A 15,019-nucleotide genomic window follows, 5' to 3' on the forward strand; every position below is an offset into this window, starting at 1 on the left:
GTTTGGTAACACAAATAAGCTAGCTTATAGCTTATTATATGAGCTTATAAGCTTGTTTCAAAAAATTAGAGGTGTTTGGTAACAAGCTTTTTGTACTAGCTTATAGCTTTTTTTCAGATGCTATTTCAAGTAGCATTTGAGCTTATAGCTTATAGCTTTTTACACTTTGTTCCATTTTTACCCTTTAATTTAATAACTACCCACTCTAAAAAATAAACTACCCACTATCAATTATGTAATTTTATATTTAATAACCACTTTAAAAGCTAATTTTACCAAACACTTTAATTTCAATAAGCTAGCTTTTCAGCTATCAGCTATAAGCTAGCTTTTCAGCTATCAGCTAGCTTATCAGCTATCAGCTAGCTTATAGCTTATTTTTACCGAACAGACCCTTAAAAAAAGAAGAGATTATTACACGCACGCACTGTGCTTGAATCTTAAGCAGATCAAAAATTCATTCATTCATTCTTCTTCAAGTCGTTTTCAAGAAAAGAATGAAACACGCGCAATACATTCTTGATCAAACCTCTGTGGATGTTCGGTGGTTCGCTCAATTATCTTTATTATTTTCAACATCAACAAACATAATCTCTTCTCTTTGCTACGGTAATTTCCCCAACTTTCTTACCCATTTTTCTCATTCTTGATTATTCAAGAACATCAAATGTTCTGCTTGAGAAAAACAAATGAACCCTAATTGTGCAAAGGATGTTCTGTTATGTCCCAAAAGAACATTAAAAGACAGTTTTTTGTTTGTCACGATAAGCGAGTTTCACTCATTTTTGGAATTTTCATTCTAACATATTTGCCCCATCTGGTTTATAATCGATTCTTGATCATTCAAGAAATGAAAAAAACAAAACAACCCTAATTGTGCAAAAGGTGTTCTTTCTGTCTCAAGATCCAATTTTGTTTATCAATATTTTAAAAGTCAGTTTTTTGTTTAATTCCAACATATCTGGTTTATAATTGAGAATATTATGCATGTTTCTTCAGTAGAGTTTGAATCATATTTCTTTATTTGTGCATTCATATGGCTAAGAGATTTAGAATTTTGAAATTTATTTATATGTTTATTTGTTTATGTAACTTAGTTATCTACATGAGATATGAGAAACAATCATAAATTAATAGGTTTAACATTGTTGTGTAGTTTCTCATTCTGTAGCCCATCATAAGAGGAATAGATCTTCTAAGACAACTAGTGATTTTGATAGTCCTTTTTTCACTGTTTATACATATCATGTAATTAATAAGGTTTCTTTTTGTAGAAAGAGCTTGTGAAGCGGTTATATCTTCTGCTTGCCGTAAAGGACTCTGATGCTAATGTTCCAAAAAATCTAGAAGCCAGGGCAAAACCTGTTAGTGAAACATTACCATTCAGGTATGAGTGCACATGCATATACTTATACTTTATTGTGTTAATTCTATCTCTCTTAATATTTAACATTTGTTGATTGTGTTTTATTTGTCAGTGTTTTCACTCCATACTATAGTGAAACTGTGCTTTATAGTACATCTGAATTGAAATAGGAGAATGAAGTTGGAATTTCTATTCTATTCTATCTTCAAAAGATATTTCCAGGTAATGTTTCTTTTCTCTTTGATTCCCCCCTTTGAACATGCAATGTTAGAGTTCTTAGAGTTCTCGGTACTCAATGTATCAGAGTATATATTCATGATGTAAAATTGAAAGTTTTGCTTACTTTTTGTACTGGCAGTTAGGTCAGTTGAAACAGTTAGTGTTGGTTGAATTTCCTGTTATTTTCGTTTGCATTGTATAAATACTATAATCTGTATCATAGAAAGAATCAACAGTACAATCATTTCATTCCTCATAGAATTGTACTTTTTCTCTTCTCGAAGAACAACACTAATACAGTGTTATGTTTCTAAAATATTGACTGAATGCAGGCTGTTTCCATCCTTGTTAGAGTTGTATTTACTTTTGATTCTTGAAAGATTCATCCATTAATCGTTATGTCTTTTAACTTCATTATTATCCTATCGTGTTCCCCTTTCCCATTCTTAGTCAATTTTGGAGCCAAAAAAAAAAAAATGCAGCAGGGGAAGTAAATTTTTCTTGCCAATTTTCTGTCAAGAGGGAACTGTTTGAAAAATTATAGCTCTTAGTGGATAGGAGACTGACATGGAATGATTTTTGTTACGATGAACCTTGCTATTTTGGGATTGAAATTCAATTATTTTACATTGCAGATGAGTGGGTCCATTTTCCTGAGAGAATTGGTCGAGATTCGTCTACTGAGGATGCAGAACTTCAAGAAAATTCTAGTGATGCTTTGGAACTTCGCTTTTGGGCATCTTATCAAGGGCAGACTCTGGCTAGAACAGGTTATAATTTCTTGCCCAATCCTGTTCGTATAAGTTTGAGTTTCCATTTGACATGAGTTTATGCATAAATAGTGTATTTTCAGTAAAATTTTTCTTCCCTGCACACTGTGCTAATATTTCTTCAATCCCCTCCTCTTTGGATTTGCAGTGCGTGGTATGATGTATTACAGGAGGGCTTTGATGCTGCAGAGCTTTCTGGAGAGCAGATCACCGGGTGGTAGTTAAATAAAAACATTATTCTAATTAAGCTTGGCATGTATATTTGCTGACATCGGCTGTATCAACAGTGGACAAGTATTCTCAGAACAACTTCATTACAATTATACCTAGGAACATGAAGAAGATGATAAATGTAGTGATTCATGGAAACGTTATAATTGAAGGTTTATCCATTACACCACCACAGTTGATATGTAATTGTTTTATTCTGATTTTTATTATCTGTTTCTTGAAGAATCTTTGAAGCACCGATTATTTCTTCCCTGCTTGTAATGTGACGTTTAATTTTGAATTATCAGATTCTGAAAAACCAAGAAAGTTTTATAGACATGGTTCGTGTTATTTCTCCACATCCCCTATTTGTATCCTAACTAATTCCATGTAACTTTATCCCATTTAAGAGTCAACCATGTCTGCCATTTTAACATATTTCTTTAGGTTTTTGAATAAACATAATTTTGTTTTGCTTCTTATAGTTTGTCTTTTTGACTATATTGGAGGTTTTTTTATGGATGCAACAAAAACAATGGGCAGGTAGTACTTCAAAAGAAGGTCATTGTTCTCTGCAATGGTGTGGAAGGAATATATTTTCCAAGCCTTGACTTGTAAGCATAAACTCCTTCATAATTGTTTTACGTAATTTTCTTCTTCTTTATTGTGCTTTGTTTATCATCATAGTTTTTGTCTGTTATAGTTATTAACTAAATAAACTTAGTTGGTTTGTCTGTAAAACATGTGACAAGTAGTAAAAGATTAGCACCTTTTTTAAATTGGTAATTAAACGTTTATAACAACTATCCAGGATGTGCTATATGTATGTAGATGGGTTGAAGATTGGGACTACAACAAAATTATAATCTGTGTCAGGTAATATGACAGGCTCAGTTTATTATAAATATGCAAACATGAAAACTAGGGATTAGAAAAAGTTTCTGCACTAGTCTAAAGATTGTGTAGCTGATAAACGTAGTGATTTCGTGAGTATTTGGACAGTTAACAACAGACTTAATTTTTGTCCACGTGTATTGAAATATTATAATGCAAGAAGTACCTCCAGTATTTTCGTATTAAGTATTTAACACAACTATGCACCCTTTCTTATGCTTTTCATTTATATTTATGGAAATCTGTTATTTTGGCTGGCCTTATCAGTGAGACCAAGTTCTGAAAGAACTCATTGTCTTGGCCAACTGTCTTGCAGACCACATTGGGTCACTCATTCCTGGAATTGAAAAGGCATTAAATGTAAGCAATATTCTCGAGTTAAAATTTTCTTTACTCTTACGTCGTTTCTACTATTGATCTATATTTTGTCATTATTTTTCTTTTCAGGACAAATCATCTACCTCAATTTTGAAGCCCTGATATTCTTGTTCGTTATGATCATACTCTTCTTGTTGCTGATCATAGACGCTGTGAGCCTAAGAAGTTTGGTGGTCGTGTTACTCAGGCTAGGTTCCAGAAATCTTACCGTTAAATTGTTTTTGGTATTATTCAGATGTTATTGTGTTTATGTTTTTCAATTACTCTTTAAAATTTCTATGCACTGTTTAAATTGAAGGTTTGATGGTTTTGAAAAAAAAAATAAAAAATGAAATGATCAAACGGCTGAGCAGAGAGATTTTTTCAATACTCTCTTTCATTCATTCTTCTCATCATGCTGCATCTGCATGTCTACTTGAATTGTTACTAATTTGAAATACCGTGTTTCATATCGAGATTTAGGTCACTCGTTCTCTGATAAATTTTGAACTCACTGGATTTTATAATATCAGCATAACTGACCTTTGTTTAGTTTACTGTGCTGGGTTATACAGGGATCATATTATGATAATTCCAACTTCCATTGCAATTGTGGTGATCCCGAATCTCTGTTCATTCCTGGTGAGTTAATTGAAGTTACTACTTGCAACCATTCATTGATACAAGGAAATTGTCTTTTTGGTATATAATATATAAGGAAATAGTCTTTCTGGTATATAATAAGAGTCTGTTTGGATAGACTTATTTGAACTTATCTACTAGCATAAACACTTGTAAGTCTGTTTGAGACAGTTTAAAGAAACATTTTCATTGCTTTCATGATAATGATATCAATGCAGTATAGCATATTTAAGCATGTAGGTACTCTTCTGTTATATTTTTTTCTTATGCACAAAAATAATTTGGCAACATATAAAATTGTTACTATAAATTAAGAAGATACTAACTTCTTTCCTTCCTTTTTATTATTCTATTGGGGACAAAATCTGACTTTGTTGTATGATCGAGTCCTAAAATACCCCGATCATGTCTGATATTTGTATTTCACTTTTCTCTTTGTCCAGCGAGCAGTAACCAAAGTGAGTATAATTTGCCCTGATTTTAATTGATTGATCTTGATATATACTTTACTTCTTTTAGAACTTTCAGTTAAGAAGTGTTCATGATGCAACCTATGTTTCACTTTAGGCTGCAGATTATCTCGAGCAGGCTGAGTACACATTTTTAGGAGTGAAAGAGAAGCATAATAAAACTGCACCAGGTAATTCTTTGTCATCATTTATCTTTCCTGCAAATAGAATGGTTACAAATCAGAGCTTATTCAAATAACGCAGGAAAATGACATTAAACCGGACAAAGTTTGATAAAAATAGTTAGTGGAAGAATTTCCTCCGTTCTATTGAAGGAACTACTCACTTTCTAGTTCATATTAAAGCACTGTTTCGCTCAGATTTCAGCAAAATCTGAATATATTGATTTTTTCCTTCATTTTATGCATGTATGTATGGCAGATTAAAGAAACATAACCCAAGCCATTTTTTTACACAATCTGATCTGAATTCCTTCTCACGAGTATTTTTGAAGGAAAAAAACACAATGGACAGCCAATACAACCATACCTGAAGAGAAGATAGCCTGTGGAAATTCATCCACCAACTTTTCAATTTTACTTCCTGCAACTCTTTTCCCCTTGACTAACCTTCGACGATTTCTAAAGTAAATGAATGGAAAATTATCAAATTTAATCATAGCATCACATTCAGAAAATCAGTAAATTGATTGTAGGATCATTAAGTTTTTATGAAGAGTGTCACCTGTCATTTTACAAGCCACAATTGTGAAAGAATAATATTGTACCTTGGAGTAATGTCTCTATTATGGCTTGTAAGTTGAGGTGCCACTCTTTACAAACACATTTAAGGCCTTATCTCTATTCAATGTGGGACTTGTGTTTTTCCTAATATGGATATAATGATTACATGTGTTCATATGTTATAATCTTGACGTGAAAATCTCTTAATTTACAAATAAGCAATCAAGTACTAGAGCACTCTCTTGATGCTGCACTGAAGGCAATTACAGTGAATGTGTAAGCAAACACGTGTCAATTTGTATTCTTTGTATATCAAGCTTTCTTCTAACTTTTAATCTGACAGACCTCCACCTGTAAAAGTAGGTGCCTGCAGGGCATTTGCTCAACTTCTACCTAAAGCAAAGAAAGTAATTGTCCAACCACAGTTATTCGGTTTATTTTCATCCCTCACGGATCTTCTTAATCATGTACTGTACAATATAAATCCCTTTTTCGAATATATTTTGCTATTGTTGTTGTGTAGTTAATGTAATATGGTTTCCAGGCATCATATGGTTTCCTTGGATACGGTACTTGAAACGTTGCAAGAAGCAGTAAAGGCAGGTTAGGAATATCTTTCTCTGGTGTGTATGTGTGTGTGTATTTCTGGTCTAGTTATACTTCCACACATATATGTTAATGTTAAATATTTCTATGGAAATTACTAATTTACTCTTCTATCCCCACACAATTGTGATACAATTAACTGTTTGGTTCAAATGCTCGCTGAGAAATTTCGCATTTTCATTCAATAACCAAGGTATGGTATATTAGGAGTTGCAACTTTTGATATCGTTGCATTAAATATTTCATTTTCATTCTCGAAGCTGATCAAATGTGTGTTATTTGATAATGATGCAGAGGCTGTTTTTTCTCAAACTAAACCTATTGCTACATCAGTAAAGGATGGTTTTAATGTTTGTATATTTGCTTATGGGCAAACTAGAACTAGTAAAACATTTACAATGGAGGGAACACCAGAAGAGAGGGGAGTTAATTACCGAACACTTGAAGAATTGTTTAGGATATCCGAAGAGAGAAAGGGTGTAATGAAGTATGACTTACATGTTAGTATGTTGGAGGTTTACAATGAGAATATAAGAGATCTTCTAGTGGAAAACTCTACCCAGCCTACTAAGAAGTGAGTTTTAATTCTTCTTAATCTAATTAGCACTGTAGTTTTTAGGTCCTTTATTTTAAATTTCAAAATTGATAGTCATTTCATATGTTCTTAACAAAAACCAAATTTGAGAAAGCCGATTGGTTATTGCTAGGCTGGATAATGAGTCTGTAAGAAATGTGCACTATTTTAGTGTGACAATTTTCTCGACTAATTTAACCTTAACAATTTGGTCATTTTTTAAATTTAAATTTGCATCACAATTAAAGGTAAAAAAACTAACTACCAAGTTTTGTTGATTATTTTTCTGGATACTATTCGTGGATTACTATTGCACTAAAATTTAGGTGTGTTTTGACACAACAATGCTACTTTTTAGTTGTCTCAGTATGGATATATTGCAAATTCTTCTTTCCATAACTGTGACATACTCAATTCGTGTAACTCATCTTCATATGCCGAGTACAAGATATCTTACCCAATATTACTTACATTCCTTGGATAATGAACACTAAATGACTTGGAGCAGCTCCAGCGGGAGGTATTTCATAATAAGTCCGCCAGCATGTCACCCCAAAAACTCAACTTTTTCTCATTTCTTTTGCTGGAGTCCGCACATCAAATGAACGGAAAGGAAGCATCTCAGGTTAGTAACACTTTCAAGATTGATTAAATAATAATATGTGATATACAACAAGGCTTTTCCCTGATCCTCGAGATGTTGCTTTGATTCGGATTAAGAACATTTTGGCACCTGGTGTTGCTGATCATCATGGGCACTGGCTTAGCTGCAAGCTAGATATAAACAACTGCTCTTCTAATCAGCTTGATCCAATGCAAGGTGGATTTTTTGTTCTGAATTTTTTCCTTCATAGTTGTCAAATCCTAAGTCCTAACTGTATGCATATCCCTTAAGCTATTGTTTCCTACACAGTGTTATCTTGTTGAAGTTGTCTTTAGTTAATGTGTGTCCGGTCATATTCTTCTTTAATGGTTCAGTTATTTTTTATTTCATTTTATTTGGTGCATCCTTTCTTTTAAATATTCCACTTGGTGCGATATGTACATACAGATAATGACTTGTCTATCATTCATCTTAAAGGCATGAAGTTCATTGATGTGGTTTCTTGTGTTTGGTGTAACCTCCCTAAATATTTAGAAAACAATAATGTGGCCTGTATCTCCTGTTGTTGACAACCTGCTGAAGACCAGATGTTTAGTAAAACTATGACGATTATGAAGATTTGAATTTTCTTAATAGATAATTATTATGTGTTTGGCCTATTTTTTTATGCAAAAAATAACCCCTTTTATTGTTGTCTAATCTTTAAACTTTCTTTCTGAAGGGAAATAATGGTAACTTTTGGGATTTTATGACTTCCAAATTCACAAGTGCCGTGATGAATCAAGGTGTGCTAATTAGACTCTGATGATCTTCTGCCGCTACTACCTGATATGAGTCCTTTCGGTCATGATATAATTTTATCCAGTTGGCGAGCTCAATTGAGTAATAATGGTTCAAACCCTTCCTTGTTTAGAGCAGTCTATAATGCATCTGGATGGCCATAGCCATGGTTTATCGAAGGTACTTTTCTGAACCAAATCACAGTTTCCACCCCTGTGCTAGATAAATCAAAGTTCATAAAACATTGAAGCTTGCACCTTTGCTATTTATTATTTATATATATTTATTCCATATGCTTGTTCACTGTTGTAACAATGTTGTTCACTTGGGGAGAAAACAGGATTATTCCAAATGATATTTAGTCCTTATCCCGCCTTTTTTATATTGACTTGCCTTTTGTGAAGTAAATTCATGTCAATGTTAAAAAACCACTACCTTGCCCAAGAAGAAACCAAAAGTTGGCTTTATGTTTATGATTATGATGATGCGTTGCTTATAAACCTCTCTTTCATTCATTCTGATTTGGCTGGAGTCCGCACATCAAATGAACGGAAAGGAAAATTTTGCTCGAAGGAATTCAATGACAACAAACACATAGAAAGCCTTGCAAGACCAATAAGCAGGGTATCCATTGCTATGAGACCACCACCTGTACAATCAACAACACAGGTTGTTTTGTTATTTCTTTTTCCCTTTCCACCTGTTTTCTTTCTTGGATATAGAATTTAGGGAAAATGTAATTGACCTCCCCTGAAGTTTCCTTAAACAACAGAGACACCCCCTCTAGTTTTCATAAAACACTCACCTCCCCTCATTTTTAACACCGTCAAACTACTGTTAGGTAAAGATTAAAAAAAACTGTTTTATTGTTGTTTCTTCCGAAATTGATCTGTGCTTCTCTCTATCACTCAACCGTATCTTAAGCTCTCTACAGATCAAAATCTTATAGGAAAATCAAATATGCTGGCCGATGTGAATTTCTAATGAGAGCATTTAGGGATTTGAAAAGTTAGGAATTTGAAGAGAAAGAAAGCATTTAGTTTAGCCAAAATTCAGATTGAATAAATAAAATAGTCAAAATATTATTAGTGCTTTTTTTTTCTTCCTATTCTTTGTGCACCGACAATGTATTGCCCACTGTTTCATGTTCCAGTATGTTAGTAGTTCCTGCATTGTGCTTTGTTAGATTTTCTTTCAAACATGATTATTTATCATTTAGCGTATTAAAAAAATGGAAACCCGTCTTAGAATAGCAGTTTCATAAAATGTTGAAGAAAATAGAACGAGTGCAACAGTTGAAGAAAAAATGTTGACCAATAAGTAAAAGAACTCAGTTTGTGTGAGCAAAAGTGAAGGAGTTAAGGTGAAAGGGAGGTGTTTGTCTATTTGATAGAAAAATATGGGAGGTTAGTGATCACTTAAAAACTAGAGGGGGTGTTTGTGTTATTTAAAAAGACCTCAGGGGAGGTTAGTGTAATTTGCCCTAAAATTTATTACATTTCATCTTCCTGCTCATAAACCATGTTTGGATATAATATCTACTCAGAGTCTCTGACCTCTAAATTATTACTTAGCTTTTTTCATGTCTAATATGTTACTGGAAGTTCTACGATGGATCAGACATAGTTCAGGAGTTTGGAACTCCAAACATCAGAACAATTGAGCGACTACATTTATAAAACATTGAACAGTGGCCAGGTAATGTAAACTATAATGAATCTTTGAAGCTTTTGATGCCTTCTTTTTCCTTTTTAGCTTTTGTTTCCTCGATCAATTAAGTACATGTTAAATATTGTTAATGTGTTATAGTTCTTTTGTTTTGCTTAACCCTCTTATATTTGAAGTGAAGTAATTCAGTATAGGGTAGAGCAGATGATAAGACTTGTGCTTAAAAAAATTAAAAAAAATTAATTGAGCAAGAATGCTGCTGTATCCAATTTGTTATGTTTAAATCTTCTTTACTGTTTTACTAGAAGGACTTTTTGGCTGTAGGGCATTAGGGTTCTTTCACGGTACACTCCGTTACGAAGGCATGGTTTCTATTTGTTTCTACTATTTTTCCGTCCAACTTCTTCCACGGTTTAATAACATTCTCTGATACATATTTTTATCTACATTAGGCAAGGCAATATTTGGTGAGACAGTGGCATTCTTTCATACATAAATTAACTAATCCAGGCTTTCTTGGGTCTGTGTACAGGGTTTAGGGAGATCATGGCGACACTTTCTAGGATTGGCTTATTCAATAATGAAGCTCACCCGATTCTAAAGAATGAAGAGAGACCAACCTTTAAAAAATTCATGTTTGACCTTCTGAAAATTGTTCATGAAGATCCTAGAAAGGATATCAACACTAGGACATTGCAAAGATCAAAGATCTGCGATGATGACAGCAAAAACAATCATGTAAGCCATTTAACACCCTCTTAATATTATTTGAAAATCATTGTCTTAACCTGATTGTATTCTCTCATGTAGATTTTTGGGACTAGTTGATCAAACAGAAATCCCTACTTCCTGCAAAAATGCTTTTGATGTTGCATGTTTCCGCATGGAGGAGAGATTATCCTACTCCAACACAGAAGGGTATATTACTTTGATGAATCCATATGGAATTAGGATGTGATCTAACTAAAATCTCTCTTGATTTCATACTTACTTTCAGTGCATAGCTAACAAAGGCATATGAGACTGTTAATGTTGTTTTTGATGTTTCAAAAGCTGTTAATATGACACAATCTATGAAAGTTGTTTGTGAGGTAATTTTCTCCCTTATTCCTAAATATTGTTGTCTCTTTTTATGTAAGCCTCTGTAAATATTGTATTTAACTTAATTCACTGTTACTGAACTTTTTCTTAACACTTGATTCAGTTTTATGATATTCTATGATTATTTCTAGATAGAAGGTGGTAGAGGTCCTAGTATGTGGGATGGGATGCCTTTACACACACAAAAGGTTTGAAAATTGTGTCCTTAGTAATAAACCCTTTCACTATCAATTTGTGCAAATGATACTACTTGAATGTTATGTTGTTCTCGTCTTCTAATTGTTATTTTGAAAAATTGTTGGTGTTTGTGTAGAGTTGTTGTTTGATTTTTCAATTGAAAAGATTGGGTGTTGGTTGTTATTAAAGTAGGGTTTGGGGGAAATAAATTATTTGATATGTTTCTGTTGGTTGATGATTGCATATTTTATTCTTGAGTAGTTGAGTTGACTCTCGAGTATTCCATAGTGTGTTGGAGTAGGAGTTTGGGTTGATTGGAGAAATCTCTCATTTGTTTTGGTTGTCTAGGGACATTTAAAATGTGCTGCCTTTGTTGTTCTATCTCTGTATAATGATGCAAGATAATCTCTTGGCCAATTTTGAAAGCTGATCTAACTACTAATTGTTATCAAATAATCAGGTGAGTATATCCAAACAAACCCATTCATTCTCTTTAATTGAATATTTTCTAATGTTGTCTCCTAATTAATATTCACCTTTTTTTTAATTATGAATTTGGGGATTTTTGATTTTGTTTTTATGAAATATAGTGACTAAACCCCTTCCTTTCATGGGAGTCAAGGAGAACATGGTGTTATTGGATCGGCGAGAAGAATTCCTTTAAATGATATTGCTAACGGTAATGAATCAATTTAAATGCAATTTTGTATAGTAGTGTAATTATAATTAAATGAAATACACTTCTGCAACTGCTATTTCGACCTGCTGTAGTGATTTTAGACTTACCCTTTTTTTTTTTTTTTTTGCAACATGAAGTGTGTTGGTTGTGTCTGTTTTATAGCAATTGTGCTTTGAACCAAATATGCCCTCTTTTTGCAGCATCGTTATTTTTCACTATCAGAATATAATTATTAGCCTTCTATGGAAGAAATTGAGTTAGAGTTTTTGAATTTGATTTTGTATATCTGCAGTTGGTTCTTCATCTTTGAAAAAAACCAGCAAAATCATCACAGACAACAAGTTCGTTGAAGACAGGGAAATATACAGTACATAATGGTACATTTATTAATCGTGCAAGATGTTCACTAAGAGCTTCGTTTAGGCGGAATGTGGAATCTATCAAACCACGTCATATTGCATTCCAAGGTAATTATGTTTGAATATGCTATTGGTTTCTTTAAAACATAACTAAACATAATGGAACTTATTCTTAATTATAAATTCCCTCTATTTGTAAGCTTAATCATATGAGTTCAATGATATATGCCATTGATAAATCTGTTATATATTATCTTAAACTTTCTGTTGCTATTTGGTCTTTCTACTCCAAAATATATTTGTTCCTAATATGAAGAACTAATCTGCATTTTCACTACCTTTTAGGCCAAAAGAGATGAAGAAATTGGCCTTAAAGTTCGTTTAAGAGTGCAAAAGAGCAAGGTAGCCACAATATTACCGACGGACAAAAGCAGTAAAGGCCACCCAAAGGGCACTACACTCTGGCAAGATTGTGAAGAAGCCTCAAAAGAAATCTAATAAACCCAATCCTTCGCGAAAGCCTTCCTCTTCAAGGACAGAAGAAATGCGGGTGCTATTCCAGACTGACATGAAGGATAAAAAGCCGAAACAGAGAGGTTCTGGAACAGGAAAGAAGGCGAAGCAATCATTCAAAAGCAAGTCAAGGTATATCAATTAAAAAATCTAACATTTGAACTGAAATATCTTAGCTACCGAAAAAGTTTGAAATTTGAATTGGATTTATCTTTTTTCAGGGACAATGATTTGCACAGGTTACTTTTTATGCCTAATGGCCTACCAGACGGTGCTGAGTTGGCTTACTATGTCAAAGGACACGTGTGTAAGACCCGTAATTTCACAGTTTATTTTGTGTAAGGAGAATAAATATTGGATAAAAGTTTTAGGGTTTGTTTAAGTCGTTTTGTATGTATCGTTGTAATAACGGCATTTTTGGCTGAGTTTAAGTCTGTTTTGTGCTCGTGCGCTGAAAAGGCACAGACTTTTGGGCTGTAATCCTCTTTTATGTATGAGAAGGTTTATGCAAATTCAGAATGACGAGTTTTGGATTATTCTCGCTTTTGGAAAAACGAGTAGAAATTTTACCCACTGACGTAAAATTTTACGGTTTCTGAATTCAGTAAAATTTTGGGTGGAAGTTTTATATATCTGCGCGAGTTAGGATATGTCCTGAGAATAATTTTCGAGAGTGTGGAAGAAAATTACAGTCGCGGAAAAAGATTCGGCGATAAGTTTTGGAATTATTTTAAGACGGACTTCCGTTCCGTAAGTTTTCTGTTTTACGAGTTTTGCTCGTCGCGGCGCGCGAGAGCTGTGGGGCGTGAGAGAAAATATCTAGATATTTGTTAAAGTAAAATGGATGGCTAGGACTGGCCTAGAGTTTTGTCTTTTGAATCAAGTGGCTATGATGGAGCAAGACCACTTTTATCATATGATTTGTTTGGTAGACTTTTTAACTTAGAAAAAATTTGCAAAGCTCTTCCCTCTTCCTCTCATAAACCGCCCACCTCTCTCTCACTCACCCTCACCATTGAAATTTCCATTTCTCATCCATTCAAGCTTGGATTTGTCTCCTTGGAACTAGGAACTTGCAAGGAAATCACTCCTCTTAAGGTAACTCATCTTCTCCATGCTTTTGTCTAGCTAAAAGTCATGATTTCTAGAATAATTTTAGAGTTTGTCATGACTTGTTCTTGAGTAAAATTTTCTAGAATAAGTTTTGGATGTTGGTGGTTCTAGGGAAGTGGTTAGGAGTAGTTTATAAGCTTGTTTAAGCTTGGCACATGTTGGTTTCCATGGTGATTAAGAATTTCATGAAATCTTTTGTTAGGGTTTGGAAAATCTATTTGAAATGCTCATAACTTTGAAAACTTGTGTTGTGCTTTTATTTTTGGTGTTGTTTATAAGCATTATAGGGAAATGGATGTTAGGAAATGACTTTGATTTTGTGAAACAAGGAAAAATATTTTTGTGTGTGTTCTTGAGGACTTTATGAACAAATTTTTAGAAATTCTTGTTTTGACCCTCAAAATGAATTGGTTGATCATTTCCATAGGCTTGTGAACTATTAGAGGCTTGCTATGTATTGGCATTGGAAAATTTTTGGGTATGGTTCACATTTTCAAAACTTTTGGTCATGTGAAATTTCGGAAAAGTGTGGGAGAGGTTTCAAAATTGGTTAGGGCTTTGGGGGAGGCACAATGGTGGCCTACGGTGAATTACCATGCAAAAAGTTTTGGGTAAAAAATGGTTTTGGTGTTGTATGTGTGTTAAAGAACCAAAAATTGAATTTTCGTAATTTGAGGCTTTGCCCGGAAAATTTTTTGGGGCTTGGATTAGTGACTCGGGGGTATTATGGGATATTACCATGCCCTCGGAAGCGAAAAATTTTGAGCGGAAGTGCCACTTCCATTTTCAATGGCCGAACCTCAATGGTGTTTGGGGGGAAATTTGTGAAATTTTTCTAAGTCCACAATTTTGGGAAAAATGATCATGCTTTGATGAAATGATCATAGGTGGGTCAAAGTATGATTATAGGATTGTATTTGGAAAGAAAAACTTGAAACTTGCGACGCAAGAAAAACTCGATTATTTTGTCGAGATATTTTCGTAAAATTTTTAGGTTGTTTTCAAGTGTTTTGGTAGTGTGTGAAAGTGTCCTTTGAAGTTTAAAACCATAGAGAGCAATGGTATGCTTTGAAAACGAAAATGTGTTGTTTTTTGAAAAATAGTGTATTTAACTTCGGGAATTTTTAATCACCATGGGGAGGACTCAGAAATAATATCCGAGAGTGTTAGGAAGTGCCTTAGACACCTCTAGACC

General features: G+C 33.6%; 1 non-coding gene across 50 annotated transcripts; it reads left to right on the forward strand.

The window, feature by feature from the left end:
* Nucleotides 1-424: 424 nt before the first annotated feature.
* LOC123901633 lies at nucleotides 425-13,230 on the forward strand. Of its 50 annotated transcripts, XR_006807071.1 has the most exons (29): nucleotides 450-609; nucleotides 1,275-1,387; nucleotides 1,479-1,588; nucleotides 2,221-2,355; nucleotides 2,504-2,569; nucleotides 2,643-2,738; nucleotides 2,874-2,906; nucleotides 3,075-3,179; nucleotides 3,377-3,441; nucleotides 3,727-3,819; nucleotides 3,907-4,061; nucleotides 4,392-4,458; nucleotides 4,902-4,916; nucleotides 5,026-6,117; nucleotides 6,195-6,253; nucleotides 7,339-7,455; nucleotides 7,551-7,650; nucleotides 8,156-8,394; nucleotides 8,747-8,883; nucleotides 9,789-9,912; nucleotides 10,415-10,620; nucleotides 10,693-10,800; nucleotides 10,880-10,973; nucleotides 11,115-11,171; nucleotides 11,509-11,620; nucleotides 11,751-11,839; nucleotides 12,132-12,306; nucleotides 12,544-12,843; nucleotides 12,933-13,230. It is a non-coding gene; the product is annotated as an uncharacterized LOC123901633 (transcript). The 50 variants fall into 50 exon arrangements; XR_006807055.1 differs by having other exon boundaries at nucleotides 2,504-3,179; nucleotides 5,026-5,098; nucleotides 5,870-5,926; nucleotides 5,994-6,117; XR_006807058.1 differs by having other exon boundaries at nucleotides 2,504-3,179; nucleotides 5,026-5,098; nucleotides 5,870-5,926; nucleotides 6,011-6,117.
* The last annotated feature ends 1,789 nt before the right edge of the window (nucleotides 13,231-15,019 follow it).

This window comes from Trifolium pratense, unplaced genomic scaffold (assembly GCF_020283565.1).
Source record: "Trifolium pratense cultivar HEN17-A07 unplaced genomic scaffold, ARS_RC_1.1 scaffold_71, whole genome shotgun sequence".
Taxonomy (NCBI): domain Eukaryota; kingdom Viridiplantae; phylum Streptophyta; class Magnoliopsida; order Fabales; family Fabaceae; genus Trifolium; species Trifolium pratense.